Source organism: Oncorhynchus nerka, unplaced genomic scaffold, assembly GCF_034236695.1.
Source record: "Oncorhynchus nerka isolate Pitt River unplaced genomic scaffold, Oner_Uvic_2.0 unplaced_scaffold_1349, whole genome shotgun sequence".
Taxonomy (NCBI): domain Eukaryota; kingdom Metazoa; phylum Chordata; class Actinopteri; order Salmoniformes; family Salmonidae; genus Oncorhynchus; species Oncorhynchus nerka.
The window spans coordinates 86,346-104,936 of NW_027040001.1; the positions used below are offsets into that span (position 1 = coordinate 86,346).

Sequence of the window (18,591 nt, forward strand, 5' to 3'; positions counted from 1 at the left end):
TACTACTGCCCCACGACCTAACTACTACTGCCCCGCGACCTAACTGCTACTGTCCTGCTACCTAACTGCTACTGCCCCGCTACCTAACTGCTACTGCCCCACTACCTAACTACTACTGCCCCTCTACCTAACTACTACTGCCCCACTACCTAACTACTACTGCCCCACTACCTAACTGCTACTGTCCTGCTACCTAACTGCTACTGCCCTGCTACTTAACTGATACTGCCCCACTACCTAACTGCTACTACTGCCCCCTACCTAACTGCTACTGCCCCCTACCTAACTGCTGCTGCCCCCTACCTAACTGCTACTGCCCCCTACCTATCTGCTACTGCCCCCTACCTAACTGCTGCTGCCCCCCTACCTAACTGATACTGCCCTGCAACTTAACTGATACTGCCCCACTACCTAACTGCTACTGCCCCACTACCTAACTGCTACTACTGCCCCACTACCTAACTGCTACTGCCCGACTACCTAACTGCTACTACTGCCCCACTACCTAACTGCTACTGCCCCACTACCTAACTGCTACTGCCCCCTACCTAACTGCTGCTGCCCCCTACCTAACTGCTACTGCCCCTACCATCTGCTACTGCCCCCCCCTACCTAACTGCTGCTGCCCCCTACCTAACTGATACTGCCCTGCTACCTGCCCCCTACCTAACTGCTGCTGCCCCTACCTAACTACTGCTGCCCCTCTACCTAACTGCTACTGCCCCCTACCTAACTGCTGCTGCCCCATACCAAACTGCTGCTGCCCCCTACCTAACTGCTACTGCCCCTACCTATCTGCTACTGCCCCCTACCTAACTGCTACTGTCCCCCTACCTAACTGCTGCCCCCTACCTAACTGATACTGCCCTGCTACTTCCCCCTACCTAACTGCTGCTGCCCCCTACCTAACTACTGCTGCCCTCTACTGACCTAACTGCTACTGCCCCCTACCTAACTGCTGCTGCCCCCATACCTAACTGCTACTGCCCCCCTACCTAACTGCTGCTTCCCCCTACCTAACTGCTACTGCCCCCTACCTATCTGCTACTGCCCCCTACCTAACTGCTACTGTGACCTAACTGCTGCTGCCCCCCCTACCTAACTGATACTGCCCTGCTACTGCCCCTACCTAACTGCTGTTGCCCCCTACCTAACTACTGCTGCCCCGTCTACCTAACTGCTACTGCCCCCTACCTAACTGCTACTGCCCAACTACCTAACTGCTACTGCCCCCTACCTAACTGCTACTGCCCCACTACCTAAACTGCTACTGCCCCACTACCTAACTGCTACTGCCCCCACCTAACTGCTAACTGCTATAACTGCTGCTGCCCCCTACCTAACTGATACTGCCCCACTACCTAACTGATACTGCCCCACTACCTAACTGATACTGCCCCACTACCTAACTGATACTGCCCCACTACCTAACTGCTGCTGCCCCCTACCTAACTGATACTGCCCCACTACCTAACTGATAGTGTCCCACTACCTAACTGCTGCTGCCCCACCTAACTGCTACTGCCCCACTACCTTACTACTGCCCCACTACCTAACTGCTACTGTCCTGCTACCTAACTGCTACTGCCCCGCTACCTAACTGCTACTGCCCCGCTACCTAACTGCTACTGCCCCACTACCTAACTACTACTGCCCCCTACCTAACTGCTACTGCCCCACTATCTAACTACTACTGCCCCACTACCTAACTGCTGCTGCTCCCCTACCTAACTGATACTGCCCCACTACCTAACTGATACTGCCCCACTACCTAACTTCTACTGCCCCACTACCTAACTACTGCTGCCCCCCTACCTAACTGATACTGCCCCACTACCTAACTGATACTGCCCCACTACCTAACTGATACTGCCCCACTACCTAACTGATACTGCCCCACTACCTAACTGATAGTGCCCCAATACCTAACTGCTGCTGCCCCCCTACCTAACTGCTACTGCCCCACTACCTAACTACTACTGCCCCGCTACCTAACTGCTACTGTCCTGCTACCTAACTGCTACTGCCCTGCTACCTAACTGCTACTGCCCCGCTACCTAACTGCTACTGTCCCACTACCTAACTAGTACTGCCCCACTACCTAACTACTACTGCCCCACGACCTAACTACTACTGCCCCACGACCTAACTGCTACTGTCCTGCTACCTAACTGCTACTGTCCTGCTACCTAACTGCTACTGCTACCTAACTGCTACTGCCCCACTACCTAACTACTACTGCCCCCTACCTAACTACTACTGCCCCACTACCTAACTACTGCTGCCCACTACCTAACTGCTACTGCCCCACTACCTAACTACTAAACTGCTGCTGCCCCCTACCTAACTGAACTACCTAACTGATACTGCCCCACTACCTAACTGATACTGCCCCACTACCTAACTGATACTGCCCTACCCTAACTGATACTGCCCCCTACCTAACTGATACTGCCCCACTACCTAACTGCTACTGCCCCACCAACCTGCTACTGCCCCTCTACCTAACTGCTACTGCCCCTACCTAACTGCTACCTAACTGATACTGCCCCACTACCTAACTGCTACTGCCCCTACCAACTACTACTGCCCCCTACCTAACTGCTACTGTCCCCCTACCTGATACTGCCCCCTACCTAACTGATACTGCCCCCCTACCTAACTGCTGCCCCCTACCTAACTACTGCTACTACCTAACTGCTACTGCCCCCTACCTAACTGCTACTGCCCCCACTACCTAACCTAACTGCCCCCTACCTAACTGCTGCTTCCCCCTACCTAACTGCTACTGCCCCCTACCTAACTGCTACTGCCTGCTACCTAACTGCACTGTCCCCTACCTAACTGCTGCTGCCCCCTACCTAACTGATACTGCCCTGCTACTGCCCCCTACCTAACTGCTGTTGCCCCCTACCTAACTACTGCTGCCCCGTCTACCTAACTGCTACTGCCCCCTACCTAACTGCTGCTGCCCCCTACCTAACTGCTGCTGCCCCCTACCTAACTGCTACTGCCCCACTACCTAACTGCTACTGCCCCACTACCTAACTGCTACTGCCCCCTACCTAACTGCTACTACCCTGCTACCTAACTGCTGCTGCCCCCTACCTAACTGATACTGCCCCACTACCTAACTGATACTGCCCCACTACCTAACTGATACTGCCCCACTACCTAACTGATACTGCCCCACTACTACCTAACTGATACTACTACCTAACTGATACTGTCCCACTACCCTGCTGCCCCCACCTAACTGCTACTGCCCCACTACCTAACTGATACTGCCCCACTACCTAACTGCTACTGTCCTGCTACCTAACTGCCCTGCCCCGCTACCTAACTGCTACTGCCCCGCTACCTAACTGCTACTGCCCCACTACCTAACTACTACTGCCCCCTACCTAACTGCTACTGCCCCACTACCTAACTACTACTGCCCCACTACCTGCCCCTACCTAACTGCTACTGCCCCACTACCTAACTGATACTGCCCCACTACCTAACTGCTACTGCCCCACTACCTAACTACTGCTGCCCCCTACCTAACTGATACTGCCCCACTACCTAACTGATACTGCCCCACTACCTAACTGATACTGCCCCACTACCTAACTGATACTGCCCCACTACCTAACTGATAGTGCCCCTACCTAACTGCTCCTGCTACCTAACTGCTACTGCCCCACTACCTAACTACTACTGCTACCTAACTGCTACTGTCCTGCTACCTAACTGCTACTGCCCTGCTACCTAACTGCTACTGCCCCACTACCTAACTGTCCCACTACCTAACTGTACTGCCCCACTACCTAACTACTACTGCCCCACGACCTAACTACTACTGCCCCACGACCTAACTGCTACTGTCCTGCTACCTAACTGCTACTGTCCTGCTACCTAACTGCTACTGCCCCGCTACCTAACTGCTACTGCCCCACTACCTAACTACTACTGCTACTGCCCCACTACCTAACTACTACTGCCCCACTACCTAACTGCTACTGCCCCACTACCTAACTACTACTGCCCCACTACCTAACTGCTGCTGCCCCCCTACCTAACTGATACTGCCCCACTACCTAACTGATACTGCCCCACTACCTAACTGATACTGCCCCACTACCTAACTGATACTGCCCCACTACCTATCTGCTACTGTCCTGCTACCGAACTGCTACTGCCCCACTACCTAACTGATACTGCCCCACTACCTAACTGATACTGCCCCCTACCTAACTGCTGCTGCCCCCTATCTAACTGATACTGCCCCACTACCTAACTGATACTGCCCCACTACCTAACTGATACTGCCCCACTACCTATCTGCTACTGCCCCCCTACCTAACTGCTACTGTCCCCCTACCTAACTGCTGCTGCCCCCCTACCTAACTGATACTGCCCTGCTACTGCCCCCCTACCTAACTGCTGTTGCCCCCCTACCTAACTACTACTGCCCTGTCTACCTAACTGCTACTGCCCCCTACCTAACTGCTACTACCCCACTACCTAACTGCTGCTGCCCCCTACCTAACTGATACTGCCCCACTACCTAACTGTTACTACCCTGCTACCTAACTGCTACTGCCCCCTACCTAACTGATACTGCCACACACCTAACTGCTACTGCCCCCCACCTAACTGCTACTACCCTGCTACCTAACTGCTGCTGCCCCTACCTAACTGATACTGCCCCACTACCTAACTGATACTGCCCCACTACCTAACTGATACTGCCCCACTACCTAACTGATACTGCCCCACTACTTAACTGCTACTGCCCCGCTACCTAACTGCTACTGTCCCACTACCTAACTACTACTGCCCCACTACCTAACTGCTACTGCCCCACTATCTAACTACTACTGCCCCACTACCTAACTGCTGCTGCTCCCCTACCTAACTGATACTGCCCCACTACCTAACTGATACTGCCCCACTACCTAACTGATACTGCCCCACTACCTAACTTCTACTGCCCCACTACCTAACTCCTGCTGCCCCCCTACCTAACTGCTACTGCCCCACTACCTAACTGCTACTGCCCCACTACCTAACTGCTACTGTCCTGCTACCTAACTGCTACTGTCCTGCTACCTAACTGCTACTGCCCCACTACCTAACTGCTACTGCCCCACTACCTAACTGCTACTGCCCCACTACCTAACTGCTACTGTCCTGCTACCTAACTGCTACTGTCCTGCTACCTAACTGCTACTGTCCCACTACCTAACTACTACTGCCCCACGACCTAACTACTACTGCCCCACGACCTAACTGCTACTGTCCTGCTACCTAACTGCTACTGTCCTGCTACCTAACTGCTACTGCCCCGCTACCTAACTGCTACTGCCCCACTACCTAACTCTACTACCCCCTACCTAACTACTACTGCCCCACTACCTAACTACTACTGCCCCACTACCTAACTGCTACTGCCCCACTACCTAACTACTACTGCCCCACTACCTAACTGCTGCTGCCCCTACCTAACTGATACTGCCCCACTACCTAACTGATACTGCCCCACTACCTAACTGATACTGCCCCACTACCTAACTGATACTGCCCCACTACCTATCTGCTACTGTCCTGCTACCGAACTACTACTGCCCCCCTACCTAACTACTACTGCCCCACTACCTAACTACTACTGCCCCACTACCTAACTGCTACTGCCCCACTACCTAACTACTACTGCCCCACTACCTAACTGCTACTGTCCTGCTACCTAACTGATACTGCCCCACTACCTAACTGATACTGCCCCACTACCTATCTGCTACTGCACCCCTACCTAACTGCTACTGTCCCCCTACCTAACTGCTGCTGCCCCCTACCTAACTGATACTGCCCTGCTACTGCCCCTACCTAACTGTTTGCCCCCTACCCTAAACTACTGCTGCCCTGTCTACCTAACTGCTACTGCCCCCCTACCTAACTGCTACTGCCCCACTACCTAACTGCTGCTGCCCCTACCTAACTGATACTGCCCCACTACCTAACTGCTACTGCCCTACTACCAACTGCTGCTGCCCCTACCTAACTGATACTGCCACACTACCTAACTGCTACTGCCCCCACCTAACTGCTACTACCCTGCTACCTAACTGCTGCTGCCCCTACCTAACTGATACTGCCCCTAACTACCTAACTGATACTGCCCCACTACCTAACTGATACTGCCCCACTACCTAACTGATACTGCCCCACTACTTAACTGCTACTGCCCCGCTACCTAACTGCTACTGTCCCACTACCTAACTACTACTGCCCCACTACCTAACCTAACTAACTACTACTGCCCCACTACCTAACTGCTGCTGCCCCCTACCTAACTACTGCCCCACTACCTAACTGATACTGCCCCACTACCTAACTGATACTGCCCCACTACCTAACTTCTACTGCCCCACTACCTAACTCCTGCTGCCTCTACCTAACTGCTACTGCCCCCTACCTAACTGCTACTGCCCCACTACCTAACTGCTACTGTCCTGCTACCTAACTGCTACTGTCCTGCTACCTAACTGCTACTGCCCCACTACCTAACTGCTACTGCCCCACTACCTAACTGCTACTGCCCCACTACCTAACTGCTACTGTCCTGCTACCTAACTGCTACTGTCCTGCTACCTAACTGCTACTGTCCCACTACCTAACTACTACTGCCCCACTACCTAACTACTACTGCCCCACGACCTAACTGCTACTGTCCTGCTACCTAACTGCTACTGTCCTGCTACCTAACTGCTACTGCCCCGCTACCTAACTGCTACTGCCCCGCTACCTAACTACTACTGCCCCCTACCTAACTACTACTGCCCCACTACCTAACTACTACTGCCCCACTACCTAACTGCTACTGCCCCACTACCTAACTACTACTGCCCCACTACCTAACTGCTGCTGCCCCCTACCTAACTGATACTGCCCCACTACCTAACTGATACTGCCCCACTACCTAACTGATACTGCCCCACTACCTAACTGATACTGCCCCTAACCACTACTGTCCTGCCTAACTGCTACTGCCCCCTACCTAACTGCTACTGCCCCACTACCTAACTACTACTGCCCCACTACCTAACTGCTACTGCCCCACTACCTAACTACTACTGCCCCACTACCTAACTGCTACTGTCCTGCTACCTTAACTGCTACTGCCCCACTACCTAACTGATACTGCCCCACTACCTAACTGCCCCACTACCTAACTGATACTGCCCCACTACCTAATCTACTACTGTCCTAACTACTGCTACCTAACTGATACTGCCCCACTACCTAACTGATACTGCCCCACTACCTAACTGATACTGTCCCCTACCTAACTGCTACTGCCCACTATCTAACTGATACTGCCCCACTACCTAACTGATACTGCCCCACTACCTATAACTGCTACTGCCCCCTACCTAACTGCTACTGTCCCCTACCTAACTGCTGCTGCCCCCTACCTAACTGATACTGCCCTGCTACTGCCCCCTACCTAACTGCTGTTGCCCCCTACCTAACTACTGCTGCCCCGTCTACCTAACTGCTACTGCCCCCTACCTAACTGCTACTACCCCACTACCTAACTGCTGCTGCCCCCTACCTAACTGCTACTGTCCCACTACCTAACTGTTACTGCCCTGCTACCTACCAACTGCTGCTGCCCCCTACCTAACTGATACTGCCAACCTAACTGCTACTGCCCCCACCTAACTGCTGCTACCCTGCTACCTAACTGCTGCTGCCCCCTACCTAACTGATACTGCCCCACTACCTAACTGATACTGCCCCACTACCTAACTGATACTGCCCCACTACCTAACTGCTACTGCCCAGCTACCTAACTGCTACTGCCCCACTACCTAACTACTACTGCCCCACTACCTAACTGCTACTGCCCCACTACCTAACTACTACTGCTGCTGCCCCCTACCTAACTGATACTGCCCCACTACCTAACTGATACTGCCCCACTTCCTAACTGATACTGCCCCACTACCTAACTTCTACTGCCCCAACCTGCTGCTGCCTACCCCTACTACCTAACTGCTACTGCCCCACTACCTAACTGCTACTGCCCCACTACCTAACTGCTACTGTCCTGCTACCTAACTGCTACTGTCCTGCTACCTAACTGCTACTGCCCCACTACCTAACTGCTACTGCCCCACTACCTAACCTACTGTCCTGCTACCTAACTGCTACTGTCCTGCTACCTAACTGCTACTGTCCCACTACCTAACTACTACTGCCCCACGACCTAACTACTACTGCTACCTAACCCTGTCCTACCTAACTGCTACTGTCCTGCTACCTAACTGCTGCTGCCCCCTACCTAACTGCTACTGCCCCCCCTACCTAACTGCCCCCTACCTAACTACTACTGCCCCACTACCTAACTACTACTGCCCCACTACCTAACTGCTACTGCCCCACTACCTAACTACTACTGCCCCACTACCTAACTGCTGCCCCTACCTAACTGCTGCCCCACTACCTAACTGATACTGCCCCACTACCTAACTGATACTGCCCCACTACCTAACTGATACTGCCCCACTACCTATCTGCTAACTGAACTGCTACTGCCCCCTACCTAACTGATAACTGCTACCCCACCCAACTGATACTGCCCCCTACCTAACTGCTGCTGCCCCCTACCTAACTGATACTGCCCCACTACCTAACTGATACTGCCCCACTACTAACTGAACTGCCCCACTACCTAACTGATACTGCCCCACTACCTATCTGCTACTGCCCCCTACCTAACTGCTACTGTCCCCTACCTAACTGCTGCTGCCCCCTACCTAACTGATACTGCCCTGCTACTGCCCCCTACCTAACTGCCCCCTACCTAACTACTGCTGCCCCGTCTACCTAACTGCTACTGCCCCCTACCTAACTGCTGCTGCCCCTACCTAACTGCTGCTGCCCCCTACCTAACTGCTACTGCCCCCTACCTAACTGCTACTACCCCACTACCTAACTGCTGCTGCCCCTACCTAACTGATACTGCCCCACTACCTAACTGTTAACTGCTACCTAACTGCTGCTGCCCCCTACCCTAACTGATGCTGCCCCACCCTAACTGATACCTACCTAACTGCTACCTAACTGCTGCTGCCCCCTACCTAACTGATACTGCCCCACTACCTAACTGATACTGCCCCACTACCTAACTGATACTGCCCCACTACCTAACTGATACTGCCCCACTACCTAACTGCTGCTGCCCCTAACTAACTGATACTGCCCCACTACCCTAACTGATAGTGCCCCACTACCTAACTGCTGCTGCCCCTACCTAACTGCTACTGCCCCACTACCTAACTACTACTGCCCAACTAACTGCTACCTAACTGCTACTGTCCTGCTACCTAACTGCTACTGCCCCGCTACCTAACTGCTACTGCCCCACTACCTATCTACTACTGCCCTCCTACCTAACTACTACTGCCCCGCTACCTAACTGCTACTGCCCCACTACCTAACTACTACTGCCCTCCTACCTAACTACTACTGCCCCACTACCTAACTACTACTGCCCTCCTACCTAACTGCTACTGCCCCCTACCTAACTGCTGCTGCCCTCCTACCTAACTGCTACTGCCCCCTAACTATCTGCTACTGCCCCACTACCTAACTAACTGTCCCCTACCTAACTGCCCTGCCCCACTACCTAACTGCACTGCCCTACCTAACTGCTACTGCCCCTGCTACTGCCCCCTACCTAACTGCTACTGCCCCCCTACCTAACTACTACTGCCCTCTACTAACTGCTACCCCTTCCTAACTGCTACTGCCCCCATACCTAACTGCTACTGCCCCACTACCTAACTGATACTGCCCCACTACCTAACTGATACTGCCCCACTACCTAACTGCTGCTGCCCCCTACCTAACTGCTACTGCCCCACTACCTAACTACTACTGCCCCACTACCTAACTGCTACTGCCCTGCTACCTAAACTGCTACCTAACTGCTGCTGCCCCGCTACCTAACTGCTACTGTCCCACTACCTAACTGATACTGCCCCACTACCTGCCCCACTACCTAACTGATACTGCCCCACTACCTAACTGATACTGCCCCACTACCTATCTGCTACTGCCCCCTACCTAACTGCTACTGTCCCCCTACCTAACTGCTGCTGCCCCCTACCTAACTGATACTGCCTCTGCTACTGCCCCCTACCTAACTGCTAACTGCCCCCTACCTAACTGCCCCGTCTACCTAACTGCTACTGCCCCCTACCTAACTGCTGTTGCCCCCTACCTAACTACTGCTGCCCCGTCTACCTAACTGCTACTGCCCCCTACCTAACTGCTGCTGCCCCCTACCTAACTGCTGTTGCCCCCTACTAACTACTGCTGCCCCCTACCTAACTGCACTGTCCCCTACCCCCTACCTAAACCTAACTACTGCTGCCCCTACCTAACTGCTGCTGCCCCCTACCTAACTGCTACTGCCCCCTACCTAACTGCTGCTGCCTAACCCCCCTACCTAACTGATACTGCCCCCACCTAACTGCTGCTGCCCCAACCTAACTACTACTGCCCCACTACCTAACTGCTACTGCCCCCTACCTAACTGCTACTGCCCCTACCTAACTGCTGCTGCCCCCTACCTAACTGCTACTGCCCCCACCTAACTGCTACTGCCCCCTACCTAACTGCTACTGCCCCCTACCTAACTACTGCTGCCCCCTACCTAACTACTGCTGCCCTCTACCTAACTGCTACTGCCCCCTTCCTAACTGCTGCTGCCCCCATACCTAACTGCTGCTGCCCCCCTACCTAACTGATACTGCCCCACTACTGCCCCACTACCTAACTGCTGCTGCCCCTACCTAACTGCTACTGCCCCACTACCTAACTACTACTGCCCCACTACCTAACCTACTGCTACCTAACTCCTGCTACCTAACTGCTACTGCCCACTACCTAACTGCTACTGCCCCGCTACCTAACTGCTACTGCCCCACTACCTAACTACTACTGCCCCACTACCTAACTACTACTGCCCCACGACCTAACTGCTACTGTCCTGCTACCTAACTGCTACTGTCCTGCTACCTAACTGCTACTGCCCCGCTACCTAACTGCTACTGCCCCACTACCTAACTACTACTGCCCCCTACCTAACTACTACTCCCCTACCTAACTGCTACTGCCCCACTACCTAACTACTACTGCCCTCCTACCTAACTACTACTGCCCCACTACCTAACTACTACTGCCCTCCTACCTAACTACTACTGCCCCACTACCTAACTACTACTGCCCCACTACCTAACTGCTACTGCCCCACTACCTAACTACTACTGCCCCTACCTAACTGCTACAACCTAACTGCTACTGCCCTGCTACTGCCCCCCCTAACTGCTACTGTCCTGCTACCTATCTGCTACTGCCCTGCTACCTAACTTCTACTGCCCACTACCTAACTACAACTGCCCCACTACCTAACTGCTACTACTGCCCCACTACCTAACTGCTACTACTGCCCACTACCTAACTGCTACTGCCCCCTACCCCACCTAACTGCCTGCCCCCTACCTAAACTACCTATCTACTGCCCCCTACCTAACTGCTACTGTCCCCTACCTAACTGCTGCTGCCCCCTACCTAACTGATACTGCCCTGCTACTGCCCCCTACCTAACTGCTGCTGCCCTACCTAACTACTGCTGCCCCTCTACCTAACTGCTACTGCCCCCTACCTAACTGCTGCTGCCCCCATACCTAACTGCTACTGCCCCCTACCTAACTGATACTGCCCCCTCCCCCTACCTAACCTGCTACTTCTACCCCCTACCTAACTGCTACTGCCCCCTACCTAACTGCTAACTAACTGCTACTGCCCCCCCTAACTGCTGCTGCCCCCTACCTAACTGCTACTGCCCCCTACCTAACTGCTACTACCTAAACTGTCCCCTACCTAACTGCTGCTGCCCCTACCTAACTGATACTGCCCTGCTACTGCCCCCTACCTAACTGCCCCCTACCTAACTACTGCTGCCCCTCTACCTAACTGCTACTGCCCCCTAACCTAACTGCTGCTGCCCCCCTACCCTAACTGCTACTAACTGCCCCTACCTAACTGCTGCTGCCCCGATCTACCTAACTGCTGCCCCCTACCTAACTGCTGTTGCTACTGCCCCCTACCTAACTACTGCCCCGTCTACCTAACTGCTGCTGCCCCCTACCTAACTGCTGCTGCCCCCCTAACTGCTGCTGCCCCCTACCTAACTGCTACTGCCCCCCTGCTACTAACCCCAACCTAACTGATGCTGCCCTACCTAACTGATAACTACCTATCTGATACTGCCCCACTACCTAACTGAACTGCCCACTACCTAACTGCTACTACTGCCCCCTACCCTACCTAACTGCTGCTGCCCCCTACCTAACTGCTGCTGCCCCCTACCTAACTACTGCTGCCCCTACCTAACTGCTACTGCCCCCTACCTAACTGCTGCTGCCCCCTACCTAACTGCTACTGCCCCCTACCTAACCTGCTGCCCCGTCTACCTAACTGCTACTGCCCCCTACCTAACTGCTGCTGCCCCCTACCTAACTACTGCCTACCTAACTGCTACTGCCCCCTACCTAACTGCTGCTGCCCCCCTACCTAACTGCTACTGCCCCCTACCTAACTGCTACTGCCCCCTACCTAACTGCTGCTGCCCCCTACCTAACTGCTACTGCCCCCTACCTAACTGCTACTGCCCCCCTACCTAACTGCTAACCTAACTGATACTGTCCCCCTACTGCCCCCCCTACCTAACTGCTTACTGCCCCCTACCTAACCTGCTGCCCCGTCTACCTAACTGATACTGCCCCCTACCTAACACTGCCCCCTACCTAACTAACTGCCCCTCAACCTAACTGCCTGCCCCCTACCTAACTGCTACTGTCCCCCTACCTAACTGCTGCTGCCCCCTACCTAACCCTACTACCTAACTACTACTGCCCCCCCTACCTAACTACTGCCCCACTACCTAACTGATACTGCCCCCACTACCATCTACTACTGTCCCCCCTACCTAACTGCTACTGCCCCCTACCTAACTGATAACTGATACTGCCTGCTACTGCCCCCTACCTAACTGCTGCTGCCCCCTACCTAACTACTGCTAACCTAACTACTACTGCCCCCCACCTAACTGCTACTGCCCCTACCTAACTGCTGCTGCTACCTAACTGCTGCTGCCCCCTACCTAACTGCTACTGCCCCTACCTAACTACTACTGCCCCCTACCTAACTACTGACCTAACTGCTACTGCCCTTTCCTAACTGCACTGCCCCCATACCTAACTGCCCCCTACCTAACTACTGCCCCACTACCTAACTGATACTGCCCCACTACCTAACTGCTGCTGCCCCACTACCTAACTACTACTGCCCCACTACCTAACTGCTACTGCCCCACTACCTAACTGCTGCTGCCCCACTGCTACCTAACTGCTACTGCCCCCTACCTAACTGCTACTGCCCCTACCTAACTGCTGCTGTCCCCTACCTAACTGCTACTGCCCCACTACCTAACTACTACTGCCCCACTACCTAACTGATACTGCCCCACTACCTAACTGATACTGCCCCACTACCTAACTGATACTGCCCCACTACCTAACTGCTACTGCACCCTACCTAACTGCTACTGTCCCCTACCTAACTGCTACTGCCCCCTACCTAACTGAACTGCCCTACCAACTGCCCCCTACCTAACTGCCCCCTACCTAACTGCTACTGCCCCGTCTACCCTAACTGCTACTCCCCTACCTAACTGCTGTTTGCCCCCTACCTAACTACTGCTACCTAAACTGCCCTGCCCCTCCCGCTACCCAACTGCCCCCTACCTAACTACTGTCTACCCAACTGCTACTGCCCCCTACCTAACTGCTACTGCCCCCTACCTAAACTGCTGCCCCGTCTACCTAACTGCTACTGCCCCCTACCTAACTGCTACCTAACTGCTGCTGCCCCTACCTAACTGCTACTGCCCCACTACCTAACTGCTACTGCCCCACTACCTAACTGCTACTACTCCCCTACCTAACTGCTACTGCCCCACTACCTAACTGCTACTAACTGCCCCCTACCTAACTGCCCCCCTACCTAACTGCTGCTGCCCCCTACCTAACTGCTACTGCCCCCTACCTAACTGCTACTGCCCCCTACCTAACTGCTACCCCACTACCTAACTGCCCCACTACCTAACTACTGCTGCCCCACCTACCTAACTGCTACTGCCCCTTCCTAACCTGCTGCCCCCATACCTAACTGCCCCTACCTAACTACTGCCCCACTACCTAACTGCCCCACTACCTAACTGCTGCTGCCCCCTACCTAACCTGCCCCTACCTAACTGCTGCTGCCCCTCAACTAACTGCTGCTGCCCCACTACCTAACTGCTACTGCTACCCCCTACCTAACTGCTGCTGCCCCACTACCTAACTGCTACTGCTGCCCCACTACCTAACTAACTGCCCCCACTACCTAATCTGCCCCACTACCTAACTGCTGCTGTCCTGCTACCTAACTGCTACTGCCCCCCTACCTAACTGCTACTGCCCCCTACCTAACTGCTACTGCCCCACTACCTAACTGCTACTGCCCCCTACCTAACTGCTACTGCTACCCCCTACCTAACTGCTGCTGCCCTCCTACCTAACTGCTGCTGCCCCCTACCTAACTGATACTGCCCCCTACCTAAACTGCCCCTACCTAACTACTACTGCCCCACTACCTAACTGCTACTGCCCCACTACCTAACTGCTACTACTGCCCCCTACCTAACTGCTAACTGTCCCTACCTGCTACCTAACTGCTGCTGCCCTGCTACCTCACGATTAACTGCTGCTGCCCCCTACCTAACTGCTACTGTCCTGCTACTCTACTGCCCACTACTGCTAACAGTTACAACTGCCCTACTACCTAACTGCTACTACTGCCCCACACCTAACTGCTACTACTGCCCCCTACCCTAACTGCTGCTGCCCCTACCTAACTGCTGCCCCCCTACCTAAACTGCTGCCCCCTACCTAACTGCTACTGCCCCCTACCTACTCTGCTACTGCCCCCTACCTAACTGCTACTGTCCCCCTACCCAACTGCTGCTGCCCCCTACCTAACTGATACTGCCCCACTGCCCCCACCTAACTGCTGCTGCCCCCTACCTAACTACTACTGCCCCATCTACCTAACTGCTGCCCCCTACCTAACTGCTGCTGCCCCATACCTAACTACAGCCAACTGCCCTAACTACTGCCCCTACCTAACTGCTGCTGCCCCCTACCCTACTTCTACCCCCTCTACTGCTGCCCCCCTACCCTAACTGCTGCTGCCCCATACCTAACTGCCCTGTTTCAACTAACTGCTGAAATCCCTACCTAACTGCTAATTGCCCCCTGTCATCTGCCCCTACCTAACTGCTACCCCCTACCTAACTGCTAACTGTGCCCCCTACCTAACTGCTGCTGCTGCCCAACCTAACTGATACTGCCCTGCTAACCCCCTACCTAACTGACTACCTAACTACTGCTGCCCTGAACTATTGCCCCCCCTACCTAACTGCTACTGCCCCCTACCCTAACTGCTGCTGCCCCCTACCTAACTGCTGCTGCCCCCTACCTAACTACTGCTGCTACCTAACTGCTACCTAACTGCTACTGCCCCCTACCTAACTGATGCCCCCTACCTAACTACTGCTGCCCCACTACCTAACTGCTACTATCTAACTGCTGCCTGCCCCTAACTGCTGCTGCTGCCCCTACCTAACTGCTACTGCCCCCTACCTAACTGCTGCCCCACTACCTAACTGATGCTGCCCCACTACCTAACTGATACTGCCCCACTACCTATCTGATACTGCCCCACTACCTAACTACTACTGCCCCACTACCTAACTGTACTGCCCCCCTACCTAACTGCTACTGCCCCTACCTAACTGCTGCTGCCCCCTACCTAACTGCCCCTAAACTCACCTAACTGCTGTTGCCCCCTACCTAACTGCTGCTTTCTACCTAACTGCTACTACCTAACTGATGCTGTGCCTACCTAACTGCTGCTGCCCCCTACCTAACTAACTACCTAACTGCTACTGCCCCCTACCTAACTGCTGCCTCACCTAACTGATACTGCCCCCTACCTAACTGCTGCCCCCTAACTAACTACTGCCTACCTACCTAGCTACTACCTAACTGCTACTGTCCCCCTACCTAACTGCTGCTGCCCCTACCCTAACTGCCTGCTGCCCCCTACCTAACTGCTGTTGCCCCCTACCTAACTACTGCTGCCCCGTCTACCTAACTGCTACTGCCCCCTACCTAACTGCTGTTGCCCCCTACCTAACTACTGCTGCCCCGTCTACCTAACTGCTACTGCCCCCTACCTAACTGCTGCCCCCTACCTAACTGCTGCTGCCCCTACCTAACTGCTACTGCCCCCTACCTAACTGATACTGCCCCACTACCTAACTGATACTGCCCCACTACCTAACTGATACTGCCCCACTACCTATCTGCTACTGCCCCCTACCTAACTGCTACTGTCCCCCTACCTAACTGCTACTGTCCCCTACCTAACTGATACTGCCTGCTACTGCCCCCCTACCTAACTGCTACTGCCCCCTACCTAACTACTGCTGCCCCGTCTACCTAACTGCTACTGCCCCCCTACCTAACTGCTGCCCCCTACCTAACTGCTACTGCCCTGCTACCTAACTACTACTGCCCCACTACCTAACTACTACTGCCCCACTACCTAACTACTACTGCCCCACTACCTAACTACTACTGCCCCACTACCTAACTGCTACTGTCCTGCTACCTAACTGCCCAAAAACCATTACAATTTCTCTCAACCAGTGGCATATGGGCTTTTAAGGGGAGTGCTGATGCCGCCCTGTGATAAGGCAGGGTTACAAAATATTTTGCTTGTTCATTCCCAGCGGCACCTCTGTTGGCATTGCTGTGACGCTCCACCAACATAAATGATGTAGCAGATAGAGCCAGGGTGAGACATGAGCCATTCACAAAAACTCTAGGCTATTACACAACTTTTTATGATTACTGCATGTTAGAGACATGACAAATGAATGGCGAATGAATTTGAAAAATAATGGTATAGCCTACACTCAAATACGATGTGGTTCAACGAGAACATTGACATTTTGCCAAGCGGCAACAGCAGTGGACGCATAAATTCTTCCCTAGTGACAGTAGTCAAATTTGACATGAAACTTTTTGGTGTTTTGTGAAAAAGATGTCTCTTTCCACTCACCACTATTTGGAAGCTAGAAATATCTTGCAAGTGGATAAACATGTGCGGGTGGCCTATGAAGGAGCCCTTTGAAATTATAGTTTGACAATCAGATGAAAAAATATTGATTTGTTATGTTTATTCCATAGTAAAATGTAACATATTTAAACATATAAGTTAAATAAAAAATATTTTTGACTAGGCCCACAGAGATCCTTAGGGACTGTATATGTAATTCTATGATTAAGCCCATAAAAAATGTTGGTTCACGCGCTTGATCTCGTACCTGGATATAGTATATGGTAGAAATAGTATGTAGCCTTTTCTGTAGCCTACAGGCAGGAGATAAAATGTATGACACAACAGCCTGTTTTACAAACAGTGGGCCTAACACATTATTTATAAAATCCTTTGATGGCCTACATGGTACGCTACACACCAGTGAGCACTGGCCGACGCCAATGTCCTCTGGACGTCTTTTTTTGGTCCTGTTGGACCTGGCGTTCTTTTTTTTGTGTTTCAAAATGGTAGGCTTACCATATAGATGGCCATTCATAAAACACAGTTTCAGGCAACACTGTAGGCTACACCTCAGTAAACACGGATAAATGCCAACCCCTTTTGGACATCTTTTTTTGTTCCTGTCTGGACCGGCCTTGATTTCTATGTCCACGGAAGTTGGTTTTTAGTCCGGTCCAAACCTAAATCTGAACCAGTCATAGATGTCTATGTTTGGTTCAGATAAAAATGACGTCAAAACAAGTTATACCGTAGCTTCGATTCGACTGATCATGTTCAACATCATACTTTCAAAATCTTAGGTAGTTGTAGACTCCGTCTCATGCTACCACTAGAGTGAAAGCCCCGCCAGCATTCAAAAGTGACCAAAACATCAGCCAGGAAGCATAGGAACTGAGAAGTGGTCTCTGGTCCCCACCTGCAGAACCACTCCTTTATTGGGGATGTCTTGCTAAATGCCTATAATTTCCACCTGTTGTCTATTCCATTTGCACAACAGCATGTGAAATTTATTGTCAATCAGTGTTGCTTCCTAAGTGGACAGTTTGATTTCAGAGAAGTGTGATTGACTTGGAGTTACATTGTGTTGTTTAAGTGTTCCCTTTATTTTTTTGAGCAGTGTATATAGTGAAAACAATAGTGGTCCTAAAACGGAACCTTGAGGAACACCGAAATGTACAGTTGATTTGTCAGAGTACAAACCATTCACAGAGACAAACTGATATCTTTCCAACAGATAAGATCTAAACCAGGCCAGAACTTGGGTCTCCAATCTCTCCAAAAGAATGTGGTGATCGATGGTTT

General features: G+C 52.9%; 1 protein-coding gene across 1 annotated transcript in view; it reads left to right on the plus strand.

Moving 5' to 3' along the window:
* LOC115117982 (fish-egg lectin-like) overlaps positions 1-18,591 on the plus strand; it is a 93,975-nt gene that overhangs the window by 61,880 nt on the left and 13,504 nt on the right. The gene's annotated exons all lie outside the window — the stretch shown is intronic.